This window comes from Canis lupus, chromosome 1 (assembly GCF_048164855.1).
Source record: "Canis lupus baileyi chromosome 1, mCanLup2.hap1, whole genome shotgun sequence".
Taxonomy (NCBI): Eukaryota; Metazoa; Chordata; class Mammalia; order Carnivora; family Canidae; genus Canis; species Canis lupus.
Genome location: NC_132838.1, coordinates 45705433 through 45721218, shown reverse-complemented (window position 1 = coordinate 45721218; position 15786 = coordinate 45705433). Strand labels below are relative to the sequence as shown.

Here is a 15786-nt window from a genome sequence, read left to right as displayed (position 1 = left end):
CTTGATTTCAGTTCGGCTCATGATCGCAGGGTCATGGGATCAAGCCCTGCTTCAGCTCTACTCTGTGCACATGCTAGCACTCTCTCTCAAAATAAATATTTTTTTAAAAAATTGACAGGACAATTAAGTCACACCTTTAATTAGCTAATTTAATTAGCAGGCAGGAGTATTTATAAAAGTGCATTTTCATATTGGGATTTTGGGCACACTGTCAAAGGGTTGAATAAGCTAGAAGGCATCCATCCTATGAATAACAACTGTGTGGCATTTCACGAAAATTCTTAGCCATATGTAACAAAGAAATATCAAGTCAGGGAGGACAAAGAACCTCACGGGAACTCATTCTACCAAAACCACTACTGCATTCTCAAATTTTAAATTTTTCTAAGATTTCATTTATTTATTCATGAGAGACACAGAGGAAGAGGCAGAGACACAGGCAGAGGGAGAAGCAGGCTCCCTGTGGGGAGTCCCATGCAGGACTCAATCCCAGGACCCCAGGATCACGACCTGAGCCAAAGGCAAAAGCTCAACCACTGAGTCACTCAGATGCCCTAAAGGTGTTATTTAAAAAGTATATCCATCTTTGAGCAAATCCTGATATCAAACTGACTTATATAAAATTATAAATTAGTACCCAATAATGGCTCCTGGGCACCATTACTATGTAAGAAACTGCCTCACCTATTATTCCCCAGGCTTTCCAACAAGAGGCAGAAGATACCTCAATCCAAACACAGTAAACTCTCTAAAACGAAAGGTATAATCTCATTATCTAGAACTACAGAATCTCCCTCGTTAAGCCATAAACTGAAGGCAGGGCACTTACCAAAAAAAATTTTATAGTGAACAACAAAATCCAAAAATCTAATGCCCGCCCTTATAGAAAAATAGCTTTCTTCCAAGATTTACTCCACCTAAGTGAGGGAAATCAGCAAACACAGTCTTCCCCCACCACTGGAGGGACAAGCAGACACTCCCCACAAGGGTACCCAACACCTGAGCAGACGGCCCCTCAGCAGTGGGGTGAACGTGACTTAGAAGTAGAACGAAGGCAAGGATGGTCAGCTAATTCCTTCTTACAGCTAGCCACAGTCACATCCTTAATTAGCACTGCTTGCCAAAGTCAACCTCTCCAGGTCACGGTAACAAAACAGAAGCAGCCATCCCAAGACTTTCAAAACCGAGTTTACCAAAAGGAGTTATGTTCAGTTTTAACCTTAACACCCTAAACCACTTCCCTTGTTTTCTGAGCCAAATCCCATACGATTTAGCACAACCTGGCCAGGAAATAGCTGAGGGATAAACTGTTTTCCCTTTTACAAGAAACAATGATACTCAAGAAAGGTCTTGCACCAGGGGCGGTGGGAGGATGTCACTCACCTCTTATTCCTGTGTCCTCCAGCCATCTTCCCTGCCTCACTTTCCATGTTTGACCGTTCATCCCTCCAGCTGCCAGACTGCCATGCTTCCTGCATCTCAAGCTCTCCAATTTTAGAAAGTTATCATAAAGTAATATGGAAATCATTTCAAGCCCACGTTGCTTCTATGGGTAATAAACTATGAAACTTTCAAAGAATAGCAAATCCTTGTTTCACATAGTTCTAAGTACAGAGAAAGCTGGAAAGCTTACCGTTTCAGTAACTCTAATGCAACAATCAAGAAGTGAGGAAAGGGGCACTGGGGTGGCTCAATGGTTGAGCGTCTGCCTTGGGCTCAGGGTGTGATCCTGGGGTCCTGGGATCAAGTCCCACATCGGGCTCCCTGCATGGAGCCTGCTTCTCCCCCTCTGCCTACGTACATCTCTGCCTCTCTTTCTATATCTCTCATGGATAAATAAATAAAATCTTAAGAAAAAAGACGAAGACGAAGACGAAGACGAAGACGAAGACGAAGGGGAAGGGGAAGGGGAAGGGGAAGGGGAAGGGGAAGGGGAAGGGGAAGGGGAAGGGGAAGGGGAAGGGGAAGGGGAAGGGGAAGGGGAAGGGGAAGGGGAAGGGGAAGGGAAGGGAAGGGAAGGGAGAAAGAAATGAGGAAAGAGTATTGTTCTTCCTTTTTTTTTTTTTTTTTTTTTTTTTTTTTTTTAATTTATGATAGTCACAGAGAGAGAGAGAGAGGCGCAGAGACACAGGCAGAGGGAGAAGCAGGCTCCATGCACCGGGAGCCCGACGTGGGACTCGATCCCGGGTCTCCAGGATCGCGCCCTGGGCCAAAGGCAGGCGCCAAACCGCTGTGCCACCCAGGGATCCCCGTATTGTTCCTTCTTTAACGGACAAGATATCAACTTAGAAAATCAATTTTTTTTTAATTTTTTAATTTGTTTAGTCAACTAAAACTCTGTTGGAATTATTAAGCAAGTAAGTTCAGGAAGGGGACAGTATAATGAATACACAAAATGAGTAAGCTCCTATATATATTAGTGATAGCCACTTAAAAATTGAGGGGAAAAAACTCATATATCACCTGCAAAAATTACTTCAAACTAGAAAGAAAAAAAATACATAATATTTATATTTTAAAAATATAAAAGGCATAAAAAGAACTAAAAAATTCTGAGACATTTTCTGCATTCCTTGGTAGGAAGATTCAAACAAACAAGCCAATTCTCCTTAAACTGCTACCCCGGTCAGTGCAATCCCAAATAGGTTTTTAGAACCATGTGATAGGCTGATTCTAAAGTTCATCTGGAAGAGTAACTTTTTAGAGAAGCCTAAAGGAAGTAGTTTGAGGAAAAAATTAACAGTATTTGCCCCATCAGATAGCAAAATATTCTGTAAGAGTAATTTTAATAGTTTGCTACTGAACAGAAATATTCGAAGTCCAGAGACACAACTTTCATGGAGATTTAGAATATGATAAAGGTCGCATTCCAAATGAGTAGAAGAAAGATCAGTACTGCAGCAGCTGATGTCTAATCAAGTTCTTTTCTTCCCAAACCACTGCTCTGTCACAGGGTTTCACAGTGTGTAAAACCAGCAGTACAATGGTCTCTCCTAAATCACACAGGCCTGCCAAAGCCAAAAAGCATGTATGAACTTAGAGCTTCTCACCAAGTCCCTAACAAAGGGTGAGCCCACCCTTGAACCAAGCCAGACTCAGAGTCAGATACTTCAACTTTCAAGTTCTCATGGGAGAGCTGAGACACCACCTCTCTACTTCCAGAGGCTGGCACCAGGGCCAAGGGGCCACACAGGCTCTCATGTGAGTCATGGATGAGTCAGCCCCTCAGCTTGCCAGCCTCTGCTTGAATATATCCACCTCTAGCGTACAGCCTCTTTGTTACAAAAACATTTCCAATCCCCACTCGGTGTTCTGTAATGGTCTATTCCCTTCAGAACATGATGAGCACCCACAGTGAATTTTACAAGGGAAAGTAATTGCTTAGCATTAAAACGTTCTACCCCCATGGTTATGGGGTGGGGGGAGGTGAGAAACTCTCAATTCCTATTGCAAAAGGATGATTCTTAATGAGAACCTTGGGAAGAACTTAGGGAAAGCACATCAGAAATGATGCCAAGATCATTTGTATTTGCTGAGGAGTAAATAAAGATTTTTATCATGTGAAATTCTGAGCATGTCCCTAAGGGAAATACTGATTAGCATCTCATGATGTGACAGCTTACTTGGGTCTTAAATATTCCTCTCATTAGAAGGCCTTTTTTATCTAGTACATAGCCAAAGCCATGTAGCACTTCCAGAAGACAAAGCAAAAATGCTTGGATATAAGCTGTTTTGGGTTTCCACAGAGAAACCCAACCTATCATTACCAGAGCTCCAGCAGGGCTGAAGGGCACCTCTGAGCAAGAAAGAATGGTTAAAGAAGCCTACTGCATTTCTGAAACAGGATTATGGAGACATATATATGACCAATTAACATTCAATGTTCTAAGTTCTCAGAACTCTAGGAAGATGCTTGCATCCAGCCACTCAGTACCAAAAGACCCAAGAACTTTCCAGAAGGCTCCAAATGTTTTCCTCTGGTCTTTGGTAATGAGGGAACTGGTGGCAAGAGGCAGGAGGGGAGGAAAGGTATTCAACAACATTTGTGTATGCGTACTGAAAATTATTTTTTTTAAATATTTTATTCACTTATTTGAGAAAGCAAGCATGAGCAAGCTAAGCGGCAGAGGGAGAAGTAGACTCTCCACTGAGCAGGGAGCCTGATGTGGGACTCAATCCCAAGACCCTGGGATCATGACCCAAGCCGAAGGCAGATGCTTAACCGACTGAGCCACCCAGATATCCCTGAAAGTAGGTTTCTGAATAAGATTGGCAAAACTGGCGGGTACTAGTCTACCTTCAATGGTCAAAGACACATATTTTCAAGTCAATTAATTTTAACTTTTATGAAAAAATATGATAGGCATGAGTACATGTTAAATAAAATTCTTTTTAAAAAATACAGGTTCTGTGGGATGCTAGATAACTAAAATGACAAAGTATAAGTTGAGTGAGCACTTCATTCTTTCAGATCTGTCTCTTAATCCATGAATGACAAGTGTTGAGACCTGTAAATGTCTACGATCCTCATTTTGAAACCTCTGCATTTCCCACTCTGCCACAGCAGGACATGAAAGCATAAAGAAAGTCAGGGCCATTTGCTTAGTAAAATGAAATCCCATGTTGGCTCTCCTATGATTTCACTTACTTTTTATAGCTTGGCTTTCAAACACAGTAATTGCTTTCTTTTTTTAAAGGCATGGATTTACACCACATTTGAGTGTCCCTATATATAGGTTTCAGCCTACTATAATAGCAAACTCACAAGATCCACCCTTGAAGACCTAAATATAACAACAATTTAGGAATAGGACCTTCTTTTCCTATAAAGCAAAAATATTAAAATAATCAAGGATCACTTGTCCACCAAAAGACAATTCCTAAACCCAGTTGTTATGACATCCTCAGAAAAAAATGCACAATGTCTTCCAGGAAATTTGTGGCCTGCAAATTCTATAAGATTAAAAAAAATTACATCATGTTTCATTTCTGTTAGCTCTCATAACCTCTGGTTCAAATGTTGGTACTTGAACTTTACAGTTAGAAAATTAGTTATTCTAGACTGTTTAAGATTCTCAGAAAGCAGGATGCTTGGGTGGCTCAGTGGTTGAGCATCTGCCTTTGGATCAGGTTGTGATGCTGGGGTCCTGGGATCGAGTCCCACATCGAGCTTCCCACAGGGAGCCTGCTTCTTCCTCTGCCTATGTCTCTGCCTGTCTCTCATGAAGAAATAAAATCTTAAAAAAAAAAAAAAATTCTCAAAAAGCAAATGTAGATAGAAGTCACTTCTGTTCTTCAATCGGTTGACTTACCTCCTATTAATGTGGCAACAATACTTTATCAAGAACCAAGAAGCTGCATGTAGTGGCATGGTCCTGTCCAAAAAACAAGCACTCTGGAATCACCAGGTCAAAACCTAGTTCTAGGGTTTTTTCACCCAGATCCTTCTCTGCAGATGGGAGGGAATCTGTGCTCTAGTGCTCACAGGTGAAGGGCACTGGTAGCGAAGTACCTGGTAGAGGCCTTGGCATCAGCAGGCTCCTACAGAGTAAACTAGGTGATGATGTCACCAATGACAAAGTAGGTTTTAGAATACTCTCTTCCATCTCTTCATTTCTCAGATGAAGAAAAGTGAGGGTCAGAGACATTATGTATAAAGCAACAATCTGCAGCTCAGTAAGTGGTTAAGGGAGTAGGCAATCGAGGGTTCTAGTAGGATCATGACGTCTAAGCATGATGAACAAGAGCACAAAAATATTTGGGTCCACAAGGGGCTCTACCTCCAAGGATAAATATCATGATTGCTTAGTGTGTCCAGAAATAAGCACCTTCCCCACAAGAGGAGGCCTCGAAGGGATGATAGGTAACATCTCCTTTAAGGAACTTCCCAACATCCCTTCATCTTTCCCTAACCACCTAAGGATTGTTCGCAGAAACAGCAGCTTTCAGGCCAGGATGTCTCCCCAACACCTCACCCCTGCAAGAGCAGCAGCAAACACACAAAAACATGCATTTCCAGCCTGCACTGGATCCCACTCACAAAACACACAGGCACAGCTTAATGGGATGGGGTTCACTATGAATGACAGACCCATGGCTGTTAAAATGCACATTTTCATACAAATTCCTTTGCTTTGATTCAAAAAAGGCCCCTCCCACCCACCCCTCAATGCATATCTTAGCAGAGTTCGCACCTTAGATCACACGTGGGGCAGAGACACAGATTAAAGAGCTAGGTGCCGGGTCCAGGCAACACTTGTTGTGAGGTGCCCACCCCTGCCCCCCACCTGGGCTCTGATTTTCCTCCACAGTCCATCCCCTCAAGTGGTTGGAAGTAAATCCAAGTCAAATTCAGACACACTGAACAAAGAGGAAAGGATTACGGATTTCAAGATGAAGGTAATTCATTTGCCAGGAAAAAAAAAAAAAAAGAGAGAGAATGGAACCCGGTTCCTCCTCCTCTCTCTGTGCCCTAGTTTCAAAAACCACTTCTTCAACATGGAAGCCAGAAATGAGGAAACCTAAGACAGATATGAAAGCGAATTCACTTTATCCACATCCACAGCTTCAAAGCCAAAACCAAACCCAGAACATGACACAGGCAAGCCCAGTAACGCTTTCCTCAACACCATCATCAGTTTGAACATTCTCCAACAAGAGCCTGTACTTAAGCAGTAACCAGACTCTAGGCAGCTTTAACCTCTCGTAACTCAAGGGATTTGACAACAACAGACATCATATGGCTTCTGCAATGGCCTGAGCCATGTCCCCTCCAAGGTGGGAGCTGAACTTACACAACTCAGACGTCCTGGTTGTTTATGAGTCTCTCATTAGCATTAAATGCATCAGAGATGACGTCAAAGAGCTCTTGGAGAACTAGACAGGCTCCCGTGTACACACAGCATGCCCAAAGATGTTTAAATATGGTCAGCTTTCTACAACTGCTGCTAGAGAGCTCTCCATCTCTGTCCCTTTCCCCTTTATCTCATTTTCTTCTCAAATGATTCTGTGGAAAATTGCTAAGTTTTGAGAGCTACACTGAGATAAAAACAGAGAGGGAGGCAAACCATTTAAGATTTTATTTATTTTATCCCTGGGTGGCGCAGCGGTTTAGCGCCTGCCTTTGGCCCAGGGCGCGATCCTGGAGACCCAGGATCGAATCCCACGTCGGGCTCCCTGCATGGAGCCTGCTTCTCCCTCTGCCTGTGTCTCTGCCCCTCTCTCTCTCTCTCTCTCTCTCTGTCATAAATAAATAAAAATTTTTAAAAAATTAAAAAAATATTTTATTTATTTATTCATGAGAGACAAAGAGAGGCAGAGACACAGGCAGAGGGAGAAGCAGGCTCCATGCAGGGAGCCCGACGTGGGATTCGATCCTGGGTCTCCAGGATCGCGCCCTGGGCCAAAGGCAGGTGCTCAACTGCTGAGCCACCTGGGCATCCCACCATAAGAGACTCTTAACTCTAGGAAACAAATTGAGGGTTGCTGGAGGAGGTTGGGTAGGGGGATGGGTAACTGGATGGGCATTAAGGAGGGCATGTGATCTAATGAGCACTGAGTGTTATATGCAACTGATGAATCATTAAATTCTATCCCTGAAACTAATAATACACTATATGTTAACTAAATTGAATTTAACAAGAATTTTTTTTTAATGTTTGGTAGAATTAAAATAACAAAAACACAAGACTAGGGAGGTCATTTTCATAAGCTCCTCTGGACCGATAACATGGGAAGAAAGTAAAAGCAAGAGTTATGATTCTGCAGATTCTACTAGCTGGTCATTAAATTGACAGCTGAACAGTACTGAGCACCCTTGGGTGAGGCAGCAGCTGGGGATGGGTGGTGAGGGATTCATCTTCAGCTGACCCACCTTTGTCAATTCCTACACCTCACATAGTATCGATGTGTGTTAGATAAGTCTAAAGTCTGGTTATACAACCAGCTCACACCTATTAGGATAGCTACTATTAAAAAAAAAAAAAAGAAAGAGAGAGAGAGAGAGACACCTGTTGGTGAGGCTGTAAAGAAATTAGAACCTTTATGCACTGCTGGTACGAACGTAAAATGGCACAGCCATTGTGGAAAACAATATGGCAATTCCTCAAAAAATTAAAAACTGAATTACCAGGATGCAGCAATTCTCCTTTTAAGCATACGCTCCAAAGAACTTTAAAAGTAGATCAAAGACCTATGTGCACTCATGTTCATAACAGCATTATTCACAATAGCCAAAAGGTGGGAAAATCCAAGCGTCCATGTATGGATGAGTGGATAAACAAGATGTGGTACATTCATACAATAGGATATTATCCAGCTCTAAAAAAGGAGAAAATTCTGGCCCATGCTATAAAACACAGATGAATCTTGAGGATATTATGCTAAGTGAAAGGAACAAGCCACAAAAGGACAAAAACTGTAGGATCCCACTTATATGAGATACTTAGAGCCATCAGATTCAGAGACAGGAAGTAGAAGGGTAGCCGCCAGGCACAGAGGGAGGGGAATGGTGAGTTACTGTCTAATGGGCACAGAGTTTCGGTTTAAGATGAAATCAGGGGGCACCTGGGTGGCTCAGCCCAGTTAAACCTCTAACTCTTGATTTTGGCTGAGGTCATGCCCCAGGATTATGAGATAGAGCCCCATATCAGGCTCTGCACCAGGTTTGGAGCCTGCTTAAGATTCTCTCTCTCCCTCCCCTGACCCCACCCCCATTCCATTTGTGGCTTGCTTGTGCGCTCTCTTTCGCTCTCTTAAAAAAATTAAGTTTAAAAAAAGATATTTATGGCACATAAATATACCTCAATATACCTGATTTTACAATAGAAATATTTTCAAAAGTTCCCCTGACAGTTACTCTCTCATTCTTCAAGTCAACAAATGTTCAATCATCCACTGGTATGCAGCTGATTTAGGAGCTCCTCTGTCAAGAATAGGAGACACCTTTTCACTTTCACTCTTGAAAAGTATCTAAGAGGTTGAAGAACATGAGCATGGCTACAGAGCTGGGAAGAGGGAAAGCCAGCATGGGAAAGCCAGCATGGAAAAGCCAACCTGACTCCCAGGCCATCTTCCCAGGCACCACGTTGCTGCCGTTCCTGATCTGCCCTTCTTGCTCTGCAAATAAGCAAAGACTCAGAAAGGTTATGTAACCTCCCCCAAGATCCCACCACTGGCCAGTATGTTCATGGGGAAGGAGTCAGGTCAACGAGTTATCAGTCTTGTGTTCTTTCCAATGTGCCAAAGAATATCATATTTGGGGAGAAAAGGTACCTCTGGGGTCTCTCTAGAATCTCCACAGCAGTCCATCCCCATCAATTTCAACCTTCTCCCCATGAACAACTTTTGTTTCATCATTTTTTTTTTTTTTTTTTTTAAGATTTTATTTGAGAGAGACAGTGCGTATGCAAGAAGGGGGAGGAGCAGAGGGAGAGGGACAAGCCGACTCTACACTGAGCCTGACTCGAGGCTGGATCTCATAACCCTGAGATCATGACCTGAGTGGAAATCAAGAGTCAGAGGCTCTACTGACTGAGCCAGACAGGCGCCCCTCATCATTCATTTCTTCATTTAATTTCACTCACCTAATTTTTAATTTCATTCACCTAATTTTTAATTTATTTCATTTTTCACTTTACCATTCAACAAATCCTTTATAAGAACTTAATTTTTCTTAAAAATGTCTAGATACATGTTCTCCCTTATAGCTACCATTCATTATTCAGTCAGCAGATATTTATTAATTGCCTATTAATATGGATGCCAGTAACATGTGTTTCTTCAAGGACTCTTCTAGCAGAGAAGGAGGAACTACTAATTACTAATTAACTGCCAAATAGAGCCAAACATCACTACATAACCAAAGGACAAAACGCATGGTACCACCAATACGTTTTCCAGTGGTAAAGAGGAGAAAGTGTAAATTCACCACCAGCTTCCACCTACCCATAGTCTCAACATTCCAGACAAACCTTCCCAGTTCTAAAAAAGGACCTGGCAATTAGTGAACATTTACAGAGCACAGCACCAGAGCTTTTCCTCAGGGAAACCTTGAGAAGTATCAGTTTCTCAATTACAAACAAGGACGCTAAGGTGCAAAGAATCAAATAACCAGCCCAAGGTAACAAAATGTTCTTTCTAGATTCAAGGCCAGGCCTGTCCAAATTCAAATACTATATTGCCCTAAAACTCAGTGATGCCTAAGAAATAATATATATATATATACAGGTAGCATATAGTACTGACTCGGATTTTAAAGTACACTTGGTTAAGAAACCAGTGGAAATGCAAATATATTATTTATTCATTCAAAAACTTTGGAGCTCCTCTTAGGGGACAGAGCCCAGTACTAGAGATATTGCCAGAAGCTGAGACAAAACTACACATGTTATCAGTCCTGTTTTCAAGGGGATTACAATCTTGTAAAGGCAAAGCCAATCTTAGATTCTGGTAAGGGAGATAAGGAATGGATGCAAGTGGATTTCAAATAAATATACAAGCGGGAAACTCTGCGACATTCCCAACAGGAGCTAAGAATAAGTGACAAGAGACAAGACCATAATTGTCACACCCAGGAGAGCTTAATGTTGCCTTCGCAGCATGGATAAGATAGGGCTAAGTGGATAGATCCTGCAAAGGCATCCAGCAGAGAGGAACTGCACCAAAGGTCTAGAGCAGCGTTACTCAACTGAAATAAAATGGGAGCCATGTAATTTAAATTTTCTAGTAACTACATTTAAAAAAGTAAATAGAAACAAGTGAGATTTTAATATTCTTTAACACAACGTATCCAAGTTATACCTTTAACACGTAAACAGTTATTCATGAGGTAGTTTACGTTTGTTTGTCCCCCATAAATTTTCCAATCCCAGTGTGTGTTTCGCACTTAGAGCAGAGTTTAGTGGCCCTGCCCACATCTCAAGCACTCAAGAGGAACAGAAGCTAATGGCTACCAACACAGACATTCAGGTCTATGGGCAAACCATGTAAGATGGTGGGGGGAGGGGAGGTGTTTTTGAGGGGCAATGACTAAACCAACTAGGCCAAAGCAATGACTTCATGAGAACTCTTAGAGAGCTGAAGTTCAGCTGCACGTGGACAAAAAGAAGTGGGTAATATTCTAGGACAGATAACATGAAGGTCTATCAAACAGTAATTCAACAAGCTACTGCTCTACCCCAAGACCTCAGACCCCCCGGGATAGCAACCCTCCAGATTCCAATCCATCTGCCCTTCTATGTCCCTCAATGGGTTCTGGCCCCCTGTGTCCCAGTCTGAGGGACCCTCTGACCTGCCTTATCTCCCTGTATCAGTTCCAGTGACGTCATGATCCACCTGCAGCCTCTTGCCATCACCTTCTTGGCTAAAAGAAGTAGAAACTCAGCTACATCTCCACACCCTGAGACACTCCCCTGTAAATACCCTCCCGCTATCTACCTATACAGACATATACCCCCCAGTTCTTTTCCATGGTGTCTTAGCTCAGACATTTTCTAAGCAGTCTTTTTTTATTATTTATTTTTCACCCACTTGCTCCCATAGTGCCAACCTCCCTCCTTCCAAGCAGTATTAACACACATTCAAGATTGCCTCTAAGGATCTTATACTCCACAAAGACGAGATCATATTATACATGATTCTTTGCCTCTTCATTTCTCGTGGGAATCCTTCCAAGTCAGGCGGGATGGAAATCCAAGGCATGGCTGTGCCACATTCTACCCAACCGTTCCCCTGCTGAAAGCATCCACTCACTTTCCAGTTCTTTGCCACTACAAACAATGCTGCAATAAATATTCTTGTACAAACAAATTACATACAGCCGCTTTTATTTCTATGGGATAAAGTCCCAGGAGAGGAACCACTGGGTCAAAGGCTATGTGCATTTTAAATGCTAATAGACTCTGCCAGAACTCTTCCTGCAGTGGCTATTCCCACCAGTAATGCTGGACGACTGCCTTTTCCCAGCATTCCTGCCAGCGGGAGATAGTGTGCCTTTTTAAATTCTTACCAGTCAGACAATCTGATGAACAAAGTTTAAAAACTCACCCTCCCCTCCCACCCTGCTCCCTGGCATTCAAGAGACTAACTCCCTCCTCTGTGGCCTAGTCTTCTTTCACCTCCAGAAATCAAGCAGACGACAAGCCTGTGGCCTGGCCCCTGACTCCTCTCCTCGCTCACTCACTCTTTGACAAGACTATTCCTTCATTATTTCTAGGAGCTAAATCCAAATCTACAGATCCAGCCAAGACCTGTTTTTTTTTTTTAAGATTTTATTTATTCATGAGAGGCAGAGAGAGGCAGAGACATAGGCAGAGGGAGAAGCAGGCTCCCTGTGGGGAGCCCAATGTGGGACTCGATCCCAGGACCCTGGGATCACAACCTGAGCCAAAGGCAGACGCTCAAACACTGAGCCACCCACGTGTCCTTACCTCTCGAGCTCCTGACTTCTCTTCATGGGACAGCACAGAGAGTGCTGACACCTCAGACATCAGTAGGGCCCAAATCCAAATTCTCCATGACTTGCTCCAAATCCCCTCCCCCTCCAGGTCTGTAACACGGGCACTGGGGCTGGAGCATCCAGAGTCCAGTTCTACCTTCCCCTGCGCTCCCCGCATATGGAGCCAGCAGTCTGCCCAGTCTGGGCTGTTCTCCACGTCTTCTCTTGTCCACCAGGTGCAGGCCCCTCCTGCACCACCAGGACTCCTGCGACAGCTCACACCCCAACCCTGTCAGGGAGCCCCCCAACACCTCCACAGGGGTAGGTGAAGTTGTGCCCAAACACCCTCAACCACACATTTAAGGTCGTCCCAGCTCTATCCCAAACTACTTTCCAGCCTCTTGGTGGGCAATTGCCTCAGACCCCAAACTCATCACAGGCATGTCTGGGTGCTGGAGCCGTGAGGAGATTCTTTTCTGAGAGAGAAAACCGTGAGAAGAATAGAGAAGGATGGATGCTTCCTGGAATTCCCTCTGCCCCTCTGGCTCTACCAAGGAAAGGCCTCTCTCTTTCTTTGCTTTAAAGAGGAAAATTGAAAACTATTAAATAAAAGAAACTGGGTAAGTAAAATGAATCATATAAAATAAACTGACAAGACACTATAGGAGGGTATAGCCTATACACCAAAATGACCAAAAACTGAAGATGGAAGAACAGAAAAACCAGCCTCCTCAGAAGCATCCTCCACTTATACCAATGGCAGGGAACAGTTTCACAGTCACATCTGTCTCCTGATAGAGTTTCATGAATCAGACGGTCATAACTGGCTGGCATTAAAACTCAGCAAGAGGTTCTTTGTCACATTATAATAGAAAAAAAAAATCACTAAGGTGAACTAAACGAAACTTACTAAATAAAACTTGAAGAGATAGGGACATCTAAGGTGGTTCAATGGTTAAGCATCTGCCTTCGGCTCAGATCATGATCCCGGGGTCCTGGGACTGAATCCTGCATCAGGCTCCCCCCAGGGAGCCTGCTTCTCCCTCTGCCTCCATCTCTCTCTCTCTCTCTGTGTCTCTCATGAACAAATAAAATCTTTTTAAAAACTTGAAGAGACAAAGCTGGAAAACTATTTGGCATAATTATTCATCTTTAAACTAGTCATTTGAAAGATAATGAAAATAACTTAATAAGTATGATGCCTAAGTTAAACTTTGTCCTGAGTAATTGAGGAAGGGCAATAAATAAGAGATAAGCTCAGCAACCTTAAAGACTATATGCAGCAGGGGCACCTAGCTGGCTCAGTTGGTTGAGTTTTCAACTCTTGATTTCAACTTGGGTCATTCTCTCTCTCCCTCCCTTCCCTATCCCCCTGCTCGCATGAGCATATAATAAGGGTGTGTTCACTCTCTTTAAAAAAAAAAAAAAAAAAAAAAAGACAGAGTATACATACCAGCTAGAGAGATGAAACCTACACCCATGAAGGGCAGTATGGGATGAAGAAATAGATTTTCAAAGGCAAAATACTCAATACCCATGGAAAATGAATAGCATAAATCAAAATACATTTTCTGAACTCTGGTATGTGGGAAAGATCCATTATTATTATTATTATTATTTTCTTTTTGGTCAAAGCAAACAGAATAGTGATCTGCTCCACCTAAGTTGTTTTCAAAAAAAAAAAAAAAAATCCCGCCTAGCAGTATCTTAAATGTTTTCTAGCCTCGCAGGGATGATTAGAATCCAAGTTTCAATCACGCTTCACACTTTGGAAAGACTGCAAGCGCTGCTCCACCAACCAGGGCTCCAGTCTCTTCTGATGTGAACTGTCAACCATCCATCACCCATTCTAATGGCGGGATGCGGTGTCACAGATAATTTAAACAGCTGTCAGAGCTGAGCAGCTCTTCAAAATTCCATCTGGCTTGTAAAACACACACATGCTCTCCACCCTGCCCCCTCTCAAGAAAGAACCAGGAGGAAGGATATGAAGTCAGGCAAACTGGGCTCCAGTCCCAGCTGTATGCCTCACAATACCCTCGGCTACAAGATGGATTCCCAAAATCCTTTTCACGTGGTGCAAGGGAGCATTCATTTTAAAAGCCATGTGAGAGTACCCAGCACAGCACCTGATGCATGAAAGAGACCCGGTGAATCACTAACCCTGCCTGTCCCCTCTCCTGTTGAGCGCCTCAACCTTTCCCAGCATGCCATTTCCAAAGTGTGGTTCCCTAAAGCAGAATTTCAAAGCAAAAGAGACAAAAATCCTATGCCAAACTCCAAAGGTGGGGATTTATAGAACGTCAAACATGAAACAGAGAGGTATTTTACACTTGCTTTCCAGATTACCTACAGCACACGCACCTTCCACAGCACAGGTGATGTAAACTAGAGGCTGTCCCCGAGCCCCAGCCACACTGCAGGTGCCACAGGAGTCTTCTTATTATGCCTGAGAAAGCTGGGGGCCTCCAGCCCAACAAGGGGTGAAGAACAAAGAGGGAGGGAGAAAAGGAGGGAGGAAACTCAGGACCTACAGCGTGTTGACACTTACCTGGATGGAGAACCTGGGCAGAAAAGGACACTTACCTGGATAGGAGAAGCTCTCACCTGTCCTCTGAAGTGACTCTGGAATGACTCTAAGGTCTCCCCTGGAATTTTAAGATTTGATAGTTCAGGGGCTCCAAATGCTACAGTGTAAGATTTTAAGGTGGGGTGGGTAGATGGATGGATGTATTAAGTATTTCTGTAGTAGCAGCACAAATTGTCCTGTGGTTAATTCTATAAAATATCATATATTATAGAATCATGACTTAAAGGGGTTTAGTTGGTGGGTTTGCTTTGGCTTTTAACAACTCCACCCACCCACTCAGCACAGAGGTAGAAAAAATAAGAGTTTTTTTTTTTTTAAGCTATATTCAATCAAAAGCTCAAAAGGAGGGTAAATCAAAACATGTAAGGATTATTCTTTCTCTTACTACTCTGTGGACTCCTTTTTTCTCCAAAAACTCTCATAGGAGAAAAAAAAAAAAAAGGATGAGCAAGCAATGTGAAGAGGTATACAGTATAAAATGGAACAATGGAGGGAGAGGCAGTAGCAGGAATCAGGATCCCGTCATAAAAGGTTTGTAATAAACTGGCCAGAACAGAAGATACTCTGAATTTAAGCTCTACCCAAATGCTAAATTTTATTAACCACTCCTCTTTTTCTTTCTGTAAAGAAATTCAGCACAGTATCAGCTTTGATATATTTATAATACTTCTCTTGGAGAAAGTCCAGAGTCTACATTTGGTTTTAAAAGAAGGTTCTTCCTGCATAGAAGCTATCTCAAAAAGCCAAAACACACATTCAG

General features: G+C 42.8%; 1 protein-coding gene across 1 annotated transcript in view; it reads right to left on the bottom strand.

The window, feature by feature from the left end:
- Positions 1 to 15786, bottom strand: part of TIAM2 (TIAM Rac1 associated GEF 2) — a 217946-nt gene that overhangs the window by 183269 nt on the left and 18891 nt on the right. The gene's annotated exons all lie outside the window — the stretch shown is intronic.